The 13,377-nt window shown below is 52.6% G+C and overlaps 1 long non-coding RNA gene across 9 annotated transcripts; it reads right to left on the bottom strand.

The window, feature by feature from the left end:
• Positions 1–8,744, bottom strand: LOC108176894 (uncharacterized). Of its 9 annotated transcripts, none has more exons than XR_011387558.2 (5): positions 8,489–8,744; positions 7,213–7,358; positions 3,810–4,309; positions 1,675–2,359; positions 1–1,234 (listed from the first exon to the last, which is right to left on the bottom strand). It is a non-coding gene; the product is annotated as an uncharacterized LOC108176894 (long non-coding RNA). The 9 variants fall into 9 exon arrangements; XR_016231398.1 differs by having other exon boundaries at positions 7,270–7,358; XR_016231394.1 differs by having other exon boundaries at positions 3–1,234; positions 1,995–2,359; positions 8,489–8,742.
• Positions 8,745–13,377: the final 4,633 nt, after the last annotated feature.

Genomic DNA, 13,377 nt, shown 5'->3' with positions numbered 1-13,377 from the left:
GACATAGGGCTTTGAAATGACCTCACTGTCTCTCTGCCCAGCAAACCTATATTCAACTTAAGTGATCAGTCAGGTATCAGCCCTTCCTGAATGTGCACTGATCTGGCCCCTCTTCACCCCTTCCCTGGCTTCCTGAGTGTGCTGCCAAGGGTCTGACACCCAGCTGAGATGCACTGAGTGTGGGTTGATTGGATGGTCTTGGTATAAGGAGTCAGCCTAGAGTGGAATTGATGGGAATGGAAAAAAATGATAAACGTGTGAGATATCATGAAGGAAACTCTCCAGGACGTAGGCAAGAAGCACAAGAGACAAGAAAGAGGTTCTAAAGACGATTTTACCGTTGTTGAAGTCTAGAAGAGGAGCAAGAGGAAGATGGTTTCTCATTCAGACACCTTGGTTTTGAGCTGGCAGTGGAACATCCAGGTAGAAATATTTGGGAGGAAGTTGGAAAGGCCAGACTCACAAAATAGAAACAGGTTCACCATACACTTGGAACTTTCCTCTTTCAGAAAGGGTTTCTACTCCATCTCCCAGAATATATCACAGGCGAAAGGGGGTTATTATATAACTTTCTGCAAAGCCGCATCACATGCCTTATTCTCCATGCACCACATCTTATCTTATGGCCTTTCAATTCAGTAACTGTAATTCAGCCTCCATCTCCCCAGTGCCCCACTTTTTTTCAGTTTGCACCTTCAGGGTTGCTACTTTACATGCAACACTATACGTAGGTCCTTGAACATTCAGCCATTTGCTATGGAGATGACCAGATCTTAGGATTATGCTTCGGCAATAGATGCAGGTGCTTTAAGGGGGCCAAAGTTGGAAAAGCAATGCTTATGGAACACATAAACACATGCATAACAAGGTGAAGGATCATCTTCCACTCAAACCCACATGTAGAGAAGTAGTTTTCCTACTATCTAACTGTAATGAAACCTGAAGGAGCAAAAGCTCGCTCACAGTCATTCAGATGACCCTGGACAATAGACAGTGTATCCTGGGGCGTGTATGAAATCGTACCATTTCAAGACACAGGCAACAAAAAGCACATTCCTTTCTGGTCCTTCACATCCAGGAGAGTGTACACAGCACCCAGAATTCTTTCAGAGAGGGAACAGTCACCCCTCAGGAGCACAGCGCTTCTGGGGAGGAAGACGGTGTTGCGTCTCACGAGAGGGGCTGACTTGGGAAAATTTCTACTTCGATACCGCCTTTGGCTCCTCCAGAGGGCCTGTGAAAGGCAACAAACAAACAGGTTAAGCGAGGTGTAGATTCAGGACAGGTGTTGGTTTTTAAAAGATTGAATGTGAATGAGAATCTGAGGCAGAGGAGGCGGTGGGGGGGGGGGGGGAAGTGCCACCTGTATACAGGACAGCTGGAAATGTCCAGCCAAGACTTTCACAGACTTCTCAGACAGGCAGTGCCTCACTGGCCCCTGGGTGGCCCGCTCCCCTGAGAATCTGAGGTCCTGGCTGTTAAATTACCAGATGGTCCTGATGACTAGACCTCTCATGCACAAGGCACATTTCATCCACTAGGTTTTCCAAAGGGAACCTATTGTTCGACCTTTTCATGGAGTGTGTTGAAGACCAGACTCTTTCCCAAGGTGTCGAGAGTGATTCAGTCCCCGTTACCCATATGGGCTGGCAATCTCCAGCCAACAGAACCTACCCTTGTTTACGGGTGCAGCAGTAAGCTGCAGTGGCCCTTACAGTCAGTCTCCCCACGGGCCAGAACAGAAGCTCCCCGAAGCGGCAGATCTCCGTGGGTCTGTGCGTCTCATGCTTTCAGAGCCACGTGGCTTCTAGAAACTTCCCTGTCAGCACCACATGGCAGCTTCCTGGCTCACAACAAGGACCACGGAGACGTCTGGTGCCAGCTGTGTAACCTGATGTTCTCACCCAGAACAGTCCCTGCTTGTGTGCTAATATTTGCTGAAGAGACTCCCGTAATCTTTCCCTACACGGAATAATAGCCATGTTTCCACTCACCCAACACGTAATTATCCAACGTGTGATAAATCAGTGGACACGGGGGAAGACTGGGACAGGATCTCTGGCCTCACAGATAACTTCAACTTCACTGTAAGCGTGGGAGAATAACGAATGAGGAAGGCAGGTGGGAGATGCTGGGTCCATCAAGGCGGCAGAGACAGGGCCTCTTATCAGGTGACTGATGACCGATCTTGGGTCAGGCTTGTCCAGGGCCTCTGACTGCTCCAGGCTAGAGATAAAAGCTGAGGCTGCCTGCATCCCAGGGAAGGCTGCCAATCCTGCTACTGGATATCCAGCGTCAGTGTCAGTCCATCTGCTGAGTCAGCTCTGAAAAGTCAGCCAGCCTGGCATCTCCCTGGGATCTGGGTAGAGAGGAGAGGAGGAAGACATTCAGGGCGAGGAGTGGCAGCACTGGGACTTCAGACACATTTTATCCTCAGGGCTGTGTCCCTGGGACAGCTGCCAGGGGAGCTGGCGATCTCTGGGACATGTGCATGGCTTCCGGGACTCCAGCAGCTGTGACTGCTGGGGGCTGTGCGTCCTCCGCCCAATTCTCACCGAAGCTCTCTGGGTGGGATGACACAACGGGGCAGCCAGATGGAAGGAAGAGGCCTGAGGGCCCGTTGATGTCATGGGCAAGTAGAGTTTCTCCAACTCATTCTGTGGCACCCAGGGCCGGCCTCCCTGCAGTGTTTCACAAAGGCCCACTTTGGCCTGAGAGCCGGGAATGGAGTGTGCATTGTGCTCTTCCTGGAGCCCCCATGGCCAGTCTGAGCTGGTTTGGATGGAAGCCATCAGAACTTAGCAAATCTCAGTTTGTATGTAAACTACGTGGTCTATGCTCGATAATGTGCAAGCCATTCTGACCCCACAGGCCTCGTCCATTCTGTTTGTCATGTGACTGCCTGCTTTGGGGTCTGCCCAAAGGTCACGGATGGTCTATGTCCTTCCACTCTGCACAAGCTAAATCAGACTTTGATTCCTTGCTTTGGCATGAATTGCACACCTTAGGGTCACTTTTTGTACAACTGCAGGGGGCAGCGCCCACGGAATCTCATGCAGTAACACCAACACATTGAATTAGTCCATTTGTTATTACTGTAACGAACTACCTGAGCCTGGGGAACTTGATAAAGGATACAAACTTAGCACACAGCTCAGCAGGTTCAAGGGCACGGTGCGGGCATGAGTTCTGATGAGGGCCTGGGGTGAATGACATCACAGTGGTGGCAGAGAAGAAATCACATTGCCAGAAAGGAAGCCAAAGAGCTGGTCAATTTATTGTTTTCTGACACCCTCTTGTGAGAGCTAACTCGGGGTCCCAGGGAAACTACTTAATCCCTCCTTCCAAGGGCATGGCCCCGTATGGGTCAGGTGTTTCATTACTTGAAGTACCGGAGAGAAGCTCTAAGGGAAAGGAAAGCTTATTTTGCTTGACGGTTTGGAGGTCCCAGTTCAGGATCAGGCAGCCCCACTCTCTGGCATATGGGGGAAGCTGGCAGTGGTGGAGTGGGTGCACAGGGACCATCACATGCTGAGTCAGCAAGCAGAGTGGAGGGACTAGGCTGAACTTGGCCCAAAATAACCACACCTCTCATAAGAAACACCCCCTGAGGGCACGCCCCCACTGTCCCAAGCACCTCCCAGCAGACTCACCTCCCAGACACTCCAGTTAGATCAAGTCTGCACCCTTAGTCCATCAACCCTTAGCATTAAGAAGGCAGGGTTTAAAGATAGCATTAGTTTAGGGGAGCCAAGTCCCAGCCAATCTGTAACACCCCCAATGACCTAAGGACCATCCCCTAGGCTCACCTCTTAAAGGACCCGCCAGCTGTCCACTGTCACATGGAGGATCGGGCCTCCAACATATGAACCTCTTGAGGACACACTCCCTCCATATCCACTCCATACCATTCATGACACCCAATACAGGCGGGAGAGTCAGGTAGTTTGAGGCTACCTCCAAAGCCATTCTGCAGCAAGAGTGAGATCTTATCCATGCTGGCTTTGATCCTTGTCCAGCTGAGAGAGTCTTCACCAGTCAAGCAGCCCTGGAGCCTGGGGTATGTGTGGCTGGTTTGGGATGGCCGCAGACACAGAATTCAGGGCCCGCAGCCAAGAGTCTGTGGATAGGAAATTTTCCAGCAAAGGTATCTGCCCCCTGTTAATCTTTCTCAGGAGAGACTCGAAGACCAATAACAACACTGACACAGAATATCCCTGTGTTCAAACAACCAGGCTCTGCTCCGGCGAACTTGAACTTCAGCCATACACTGGAATCACTTGATGGTCTTCGAGAACTATTATTCCATCTGAAGAGGAAATAGCAATCTAATCAGCCTAGACAACGGCTTTAAAAGTCCCCAGATGCTTCTGATGCACAGATTTACGTATTCTTAAAAAATACCAACACCTGCACCCCAGGTGAGACTAGCCCTGGCCTGGGGCTGGGACCGCCGTATTTTCTACACCCTCCCCTAGATGATCCTAACGCGAAGGTAGACTAAGAACCAAAGCCAGAGGCTCAATTGCAAGAATCGTAAGCATCTGTTGCCTCTGATGTGTGCTCGTTCTCCTGGGAGAGGGGTCATCCCTTTCTTGAGAACGGTGATGCCACCTGGGTCTCTGCACCAAGGAGAAGAGCCACGGCTCGCTGGCCCTGGGTCAGAGCAATCGCAGTCTCCAGCTGGCTGGTGGGAAACGGACAGCTGCTCTTCAAGGACCAGCCAAAGTCGCACGTTGGTCCCTGGCTAAACAGTGGGTTTAGTTAGGAGACCTCGTCCGCAGGAGCACAGCAGGGCGGCAAGCCTGTGGACAGGCCACTCTGGGCCCTCCCGAGTTCACCAGATGTCCGGGCACCACACACTTCTGAACTGCAATTGAGTCATCACCCCACTTGGCCTCACCCGACACAGGGCTGCGTCACAGCCCAGCTCTCCATCATGGGAGCTCGGGTGGGTGCACACCACACACAGTGGTATGCACTGGGCTCTGCACTTGCTCTATGGATTCTGCTGCTTTGGCACAAATAGGAGTTGCCTCCCAACTCTCGGACGCAAATCCTGAGAAATTCCAACCTCCACAAAGAAAATTAAAACTGGCTACCAGCCCCGTATATTGGAACAGGTGAGAACTCACCAGTGGATCTGGGGAGCCCTTCCCACCCTTTACATAGAACAAGGCACCAGCTCTTTGATGGACCCAGAAAAAGAGGATTAAGCTCCAGTCTTCAATGCTGCTTGGCCAACCAGAGATGGCGCTTCCACACCTGACAGTAACGCCTAATTTGCTGAGTCCTGGGTGATATTCCCACTGGCTCTGTCCTCCCTGCACCCCCGCCCCGGTCATCTGTACATGGTCTTTCTACTGCATGCACAGTGCCAGGGCCCCTGGCTGTCCAGGCGCAGAACCCACAGTCCAGGAACTCCTCCCCGGGACTTTTCTCAGTTCACACGGAGTTTATGGCCGAGAACGCGGGATGCAGGGATGCTGCAGGCGCTCAGTCCATCACATTTCATTCTCAACGTCGTCTTTCCACAAGCCAAGTTTGTCACTGCCACACAGACAAAAGGATTTCACACTTCAAGACTTCGTTTCACCTGTACGATCATACAGTTCTTAAGGTTTGTATAAAATCGCCATTTGGTTTGTTGGTAGTCCTCGTGTGTGAGAATCTCTGGTTTCACAGGGAGAGCATTCCGGGTCTGACCCAGGCAGGTCACGGGTCCTGTTCTGAACTCTCCGTAGCCTCCCCGGGAGAAGCAAGCTTGCGTCCTCGCAGGTTCACGCAGAGGCCGTGTGTTCTAGATTCCTGCAGCGGTGGCCTTGCAGGGTCTCGGGGCCGGTGATGTGGTCCTCGCTTTGCCTGCTACCTGGGAGATGCAGACGAGTGTGCCGGGTAGAGGCTGCTGCCCTGCTGCAGTGCTGGTCCCAGAGCTTCCTTGAGGACTGACACACCCGCCTGGGGGCACTGAGAGGTGAGGTTGCAGGCCCCTGTGCCCTGTGTGCTCCCGGGCAGGTTCCTCCTGCGTCTCCATGGCGGAGGAACAGGGTCCTTCAGTCCCAGGATCCAGCTGTACGGCCCAGGGAGCTGGCAGAGGAGCTGAGTGTCCTTTGTGCTACCAGAACGACCTCTTTGGGGACGCTGGGCCAGAGCCAGGGCCCTTTCTCTACTGCTGTTGTCCTTTCCTCAAAGATTTGCAGCGGGCATGCCTGTCCAAGCGGGTAGTGGGCGGGAAATGCAGCGGCTTACCTCCCGTGCTTCTTCGGGAAAGACGGGAAGGATGCCTGACTCCCATATCTCACCGTGGTCTCACTGGGCTGATGGGGGCCCGAAGTCCTCAGAGGTTAAAGCCCAGTTTTTGACACTTAGACCTAGCAAGCAGGATCCCTTGTGCCCCCAGGACAGGGTAGCAAGGCCCCTGCTTGGTGACCTCGCTTTCCTTGGACTGCCTGCTGGCTGCTACCACGTCTGGGAGTGGCTCCATTGGCTCAAGACCCCATGTGGGGGTTTCAGATACTCTGGGTGGTGTCTCTCCCCCACCCCCTGCCCAGCCCATCAGGAAGGAGGGCAGTGGCACCACAGGACTGGGGGCTGTTTCCAGGGGCCTTGTGCTCCGCCCACCTCATATCCAACCTCTCAGGACTCTGGGCGGCTGCACTTTGTGCAAGACGGAGGAGTCCTTGGAAGTCGTTGGGATTCTGAGCTCCCAGAGAGCTGGACGTGGCCTGGGGAGCAGTTGCTGAGTTGGAGGTGAATCCCAAGCCTTCTCCTTTCTCCTCTCACGTGAGCAGCACCAACAGGCTCAGGGTCAGGGGCGTGAACCCCCCCCCCCAAAGGGAGTGCTTCCAAGCCTCACTTCAATCACACTGATGTAACACCAAAGCTTGTTGCAGAAAAAATAACTCTGCCAATACACATCCAGACCCAAGATCCACACATATCCTGGGAAAGTTCCAGAAGACGGTGTGTGCGAGTCAGGCCTTCTGTCTGGGCGTGCGTGTGAGCTCCTTCTCTCCAAGCTGCTTTGCAGTTCTAGCCTCTTTCTTTTGCAGAAAAGTGAGCTCCTCACATTTCACATGCGATGTGAGGGTCTATTGCTGTTGCCAGAGCTCCTGGTTTGCAGCGATTCCATGTTATTACTGTGCACACAACTACAGCAAACCGCGAGTACAGGCTGCCAGGATGCTACGTGACCCAGAAACGGGCACTTACCTGCTAATCCCATCCCAGCCCCAGGCTTCAGAAATCCTGAACTCCAGATTCCTTTACCTGGAATGGACCATGGAGTTAACACGACCACCGAAGAGGAGCAGAAGTGGCAGGGAGGAAGAGGTTCTGTGCTTACCCCAGGCAGTGCCCTGTTGGAATTATTGCAGAGAAGAGATGACCTTTCACCCATTGAAGTAACAGGCCAAATCCAGTAAGTACTAGTTCCCAAATGTGATTTCCCAACTCTTTCCACACTTCTGTCCAGTTCTAAGAAATCGTGCTGGGGGATACGGAAGTTGGTCTGAGCCAACTTTTCAACTTGGCTGGCGTAACTTAGAATGTTTAAGAATCCCGATCTTTCTCAAGTGCAAGGTGTCTGATAACACTAGCCATGCGTGGCATCATTTTTCTCTTTTATCATTTTTTTTCTTCCTGTGAAATGGATTTGACCAAATAGGACTTTGACTGAAGGCTGAATTTGAGAAGGGTTTCAAGGAAGCTCTTGCTATCCAGAAAACAGGTGAGACCAGCTGGCCGGTAAGGTAGGCACTGTTGATATTCCAGCACAATCTCACTTTCTGGCCAGGCTTTCTCATCCCCAGCTGCAGTGCACATTGGCTGCTAGAGATTGAAGGGCCCCGGGGATGGCTGCCTGCTCCAACGGTTCTGCTCTAGGGTTGGGAAATCCGTCCACCAGGGAGCTATGTTCCTGGGGGCACTCAGAGATGTGAACCTAACAAGGTGATAGGGGACACACTGCTGGGAGCACCAGTACCCTTGAGAGGCTCATGTGGCTGTCGTCTGTAGGCTGGAATAATGGGAGAGATAGATGTCTTACAGGACTGGGTTCCTTAGTAGAGATGAAAATAACAGGAACTTAGAGTAACAGAGGCCAGGGGTAGCATTTAGCTGTCAGAGCTGGAAAAAGGAATTTCTGTAATGGGCAGCAAAGTTAGAAATACAGCCAGGCGGACCTGACCCATCGGTGTGTATGGAGATAACAGGACATGATGTTCCTACAGGCACAACAGATGGACAGCCAGAAAGGCTACTGCTTCATATAGATCATCAAAAAGAAATAAAAAATAGATGGGCAGAAGGCTGAGGTCGGTCCCCTTGGTTTCCTAACCTGAGCCAGTTCTCAGCGGGGCCGAGTCCACGTAAGGAAAGCAGGGCAGGTTCTCACAAGGGAGGACCCTACATGATTCCCTTGGTTCCTCACCCAAGGCACTCATGGTCGTTTGTGCAAATAATCGCATGCTGGGGAGAGGGGACTCACCGCTCTTTCAAGGCTGTTGAACACCACGTCGGACCTTCCACTAACACCTGGGGACCCCAGGCACCATCGTGGCCCCTGCTGGCACGGAGTGTACGGAGGCCAGGAAGTGCCCATCTCACAGAGGGCCCATGGATCCACAGAGCCAGCCAGCCACTGCTTCCTCTGTTTCTGAGCACGGAGCAGGTCAGGCCTCGCTCTAATTTGAATTGGTTCATTAACCTGTGAAGTAGCCACAGCTGTCTTGGGAAAAGCCAGGGAAAAGGCTCTGAAATGAAGTTTCTCCTGGTGAAAGTAGTCAGCCAAAGCCATGTCCTAGCTCTGGGGAATGACCGAGATTAGTGCCAGCTGCAAAGACTTGGAAGAGGCCATGGAATTCAGGAAACCCAGCTGTCTGGCCCCTGCCAAAGCTGGGTGGGTCGTGGCCACCACATGAGTGCTAGAAACTTAACCAAGAAGTAGAACTTATTACAGTTATTGCACCAGATGTGTAGCTTTATCAGAGCGGTAAGAATAGCCTCTGGTAGGTGGTGTGCACCTGTTACTATGGAAAATGTACTTTTAGAACACCCAGCAGTAGGATGAGAGGCAGTTCACAATCATAAGGACCGGAAAAGAGTACACGTTTATGGCTTTGCTCCAGGGCAAGGTGAATTCTCCCACTCCGTCACATATGGCCTGGCTGGACACTCGGAGTACGTTACATGGGTCCAATTTACGGATGACAACGTGTTCCTTGGCCCTTGTGAGCAAGGAGTGTTGAGGATTCTGTATGCCTCCTCAGTCACGGGCACTCCAGATGGTGGGGGACAAACCTACAAAGATTCACAGCTGTGCCGTTTTCAGGGGTCGGTGAGTTGGAGCGGGTCAGGACGTCCCCTCCACAGTCCCAAGCCATTGCCCCTTGCACTGCCTGCCACTAAGAAGCACAAGGCTTGGCAGGCCTCTCCTGGGGAGGAGAATAATCCTGGTCGACAATGTGATGCAAATGATTCTTGGCTTTGAAACGTGTGCGTTTGAGGGGAGGCAGGGGCGTGCGCCTTCTCAAATAAAATGTGCTAATCAATGCTTTTCTTGTAATAAAATACAGTGGATGTTGTTTGGTGTCAGAAAATATAGCTATCATCAATATCATAGCTTTCATTTTTCATCAGATCTCAGTTGCCCTTGGCTCTTTTTAGCTATTTTTTTTGGGTCGTGAGTGTAGCCGGCTGGTATGAGGGGCAGCACAGGCCAATCTGTAAGAGAACAACTGTGATGTTAGCCCAGCAGAAGGGAAACCCAGCGCTTGCGCTTGTGGGTTGTGGGTCCCTGGAGAAAAGACATATGATTCCCATGCTCTGGTTCCTCCTGTAAAACGGAGATAGAAGTAGATTATCATGAGGATCCATGAGTTAATAGTAGAAAGTATCTAGCCCAATCTAAATAACAAGTAAATAAATAATAAGCAGAACATGACACAAAAATCCACGTATACATCAAGGCTACAGACAGACCCATTTTCTACATCCAAAGGATGAAATGCAGAGCGGCTCACAGAGAGGAAGGCTGGGGTGCAGAGCTGGAAAACAGCCCAGGAACCGAGCAGTAATCAGAGCAGGTGCCGGAGCAGCTCCGCCCTCCTGCGGAGGAAGTTAATGAAGGCTTGCCCGGTGCCACAATCCATCCCAGGACAGTCCGGCTGGCCTGGATTGCTTAAGAGCCAGCGTCATGATCAACAGTCCCTCCACTCCGGCTGCCAAGGGGGCTGTGTCCACCCAAAGGAACAGGCTGTCATGATGAAAGGGGGATGGAGGGGTGGACCACTGCTCTCTGACAGAGGGCTGGACGACTCCAGGGCAGTCTCAGGGGCTGCAGGCCCCAGGGGAAGCTGCTGGGATCCTTGGATCCACTGCAGCAGGAGGGTTTATCCCCTCTGCCCCGTGCTGGAGGGGCAGAGGCTGAGTGGGTCATCATCACAGAAGGAAAGATGCCCCGCCCCCTACCACTGGGCAGCCAAGGGCCTGTCAATCACGTCAGCTAGTTCACCTGCGATCAGTGTATCCCTGGGCACTCAGAGGACCTGGCACTGGCACTGTCATTGTGCTGAGCTGTGAGGTCAAGGGCTCTTGGTCTACCTACCTCCATCCCCAATGTTGCATCTGCAAACCAGAGCGTGGAGCGTTCCAGAAAGTGGTGACTTTTCCACTGAAACTCTTGTCTTACATCTTTGCTCGCGTCTTGCCCAGAACTGCTGGACAGGCAGGTAGGACCATGCTCTGTCCCCTGCTCAGCCTCCTTCCCCAAGGGTTCATCTACAGCTGCCTGAGTCTGAGTGGGGAGGAGGCTGCTGGACGCCACCCTTGGTTCCCAGGGTGCTCCAGTTCTGTGCACCAGGTGGGGAGACATCCTTGTGAGAATTTACGGGACCCAAGAATCTGAGCCCAGGAACTGAACCTGGCTGGTCTATACTTCCTGTTAGGCCGAACTCTCAGCTATTCCCCGTTAGGCACCATTTTTTTCTCCAGTTAGGGAAGCCACGGCAGGACCCAGTTCCCTGGGACAGCGGCAGCTGCTTCAACACATCCCTAAAACAATCCCATACTTGAGACCATCATTCCATCTCCTTTCAACAAAGCAAAGAGAAAAAAAAATACACTCCTCGGGCTTCTCAGAAACAGCTGGCTCATCTCCCCTGCCCCCAGATGGTCCCTGTTAACTCCAACTGAGATTTAGAACAATCTATGCCTCATCCCCAGGTATATGAGTGGCTCCGTTATTTTGTTTACTAAGTCCACTCTGGTGCACACGAAAGGCCACTTAGCACCAGGTGGGTTCATCTCAGGGCCTCCGGGTCGATCAGTTCTGGCTGTGAGGTGGGCAGGGCCCAATGGCAGCTGAGGAGCGAGTGCCAAGCGCAACAGCTTCCTGTCTCCAGGAGGAAGTTCCTTCCAGCCCGCCCTCTGGCTGAGCACAGCTTGGAACTGGGCCTGAGGCCTCACAGAGTGGACGGAGGCAAGTGGCCTTCCACTGAAACTCTTGTCTTACATCTTTGCTCGCGTCTTGCCCAGAACTGCTGGACAGGCAGGTGGGACCACGCTCTGTCCCCTGCTCAGCCTCCTTCTCTGAGGGTTCGTCTACAGCTGCCTGAGTCTGAGAGGGGAGGAGGATGCTGGACGCCACCTCGGGTCCCAGGAGTGCATGTCTTAGCCATGTAATGATGTGCTCACGGCTTCTGGCGCTCTCTGGTGTCTGCGACCACTGTGGGTATCCGAGAACGGGACTGAGCCGGTGGCAGGCGCACCCTGCACACCAATGGAAGTATCTGCTTTTAGAAGTTTTTGCAAAGTATTGTGTCACTGCATGTGGCCTAGAGCGCTGTACGGGAACTGGTTATTTTCCTTTGTGATTATTCAGGAAATACGACATATAGCCTCTGGTTCCTGCATTATATGATTGTCTGAATGATAAGTGGTCAATCCAAGCCCCACCTGCCCAACCACCCCAGTGGGAAAGGAACCAATTTTTTTTTTTTTTTGAAGATTTACTTATTTATTTGAAAGAGTTACACAGAGAAGGAGAGGCAGAGAGAGAGGTCTTCCATCTGCTGGTTCTCTCCCCAATTGCCCGCAACAGCCAGAGGTGCGCTAATCCAAAGCCAGGAGGTTCTTGGTCTCCCAAAAGTGCAGGGCAGAGGCCCAAGTGTGGGTGCAGGGGCCCAAGGACTGGGCCATCTTCCACGGCTTTCCCAGGCCATAGCAGGGAGCTGGATCAGAAGTGGAGCAGCCGAGACTCAAACCGGTGCCCATATGGGATGCGGGCACTGCAGGCAGCAGCTTTACCTGCTACGCCACAGCACTGACCCAGGAACCAATTTTCAACACTTGTTCTTGCAGCCACAGCTCAAGGATTCCATTACCATCATCGTTCCCAGCCTGGAACCCAAACTCTTGGACACACGTGAGCCCTTCACTTACCATGGCCCCACGCCCTAAGGCACTGAAGGCCACCCGGAATTATTCACGGGAAAGGGGTCACAGCCGTGGACAGAAGCCCGGAAAGAGCAAAGGGTCTGCATTCTCTCCTGAGGGGATGGTGTCGCCTACCAGACGGAGTCCATCGGCCATTCCTAACTTCCTAGTAGCTGCAGATATGCGGTCTCGGGAAGTTGCTCTTTGTGCCCGAGGAAATGCACCAATATCCAGTGAGACGGTGCGGGCTTTTCAACTTCAGTGTTCGTTACTTTGAGAACCAGAACAACAATGACCAGAAAATCATTGCACCTGGAGCCCCTAGAGCCCACCTGTTCCACCTGTCAGTTTTACAGCCCACCTGCACCTGCTGAGCCTCATCACAAGGTGAGTTTGCAGCCCACCTGTGTCTGATGCACCTCATCACAAGGTGAGACACAGGATGTCCAGCAAAGCCTGGTGGAACCCTGGGGTCACCATGATGGATTCCCCAGGCCACTGTATAACCTGACCAGACCCAGGTAGTTCCCCTGTGCCAGGGCCCAGTTAGCTGGCAGCCTGCAGTATGGGTACAGCAGTGGTAACTGTGAGATATAAGGGTGCCTGGCAGGGGACTGCACAGTGCTGTCACATTAGCTTCAGAGAGCCTGGGGGTGCGTTAGACTTTATTTTGGAAATTTCCAAAAGGCTAAGGCTATGACAGTTGGTAAAAGACTCCCTTCCCCCATCCTCTGAGCGGGGTTTTCTCAGCACTGAGCCCGGGGCCCTGAAGAGTCCAAGATGTCTTGGCTCAGCTCCCACCCATCACGATTTCCAGCAAGACATGGGTAAGATGATTGAGACATGGGTACCCCATGGGTAAGGCAGGTTCCACCCTTCCCTGCACATCTGTAGGTAGTGGTCAGCAGGTGTGCGTCAGCTTGTGCTAGAAACACCCTAGGA

Source organism: Oryctolagus cuniculus, chromosome 3, assembly GCF_051225735.1.
Source record: "Oryctolagus cuniculus isolate XC-2025 breed Fujian yellow rabbit chromosome 3, ASM5122573v1, whole genome shotgun sequence".
Classification (NCBI taxonomy): Eukaryota; Metazoa; Chordata; class Mammalia; order Lagomorpha; family Leporidae; genus Oryctolagus; species Oryctolagus cuniculus.
This window is presented reverse-complemented; position numbering and strand designations above follow the sequence as displayed.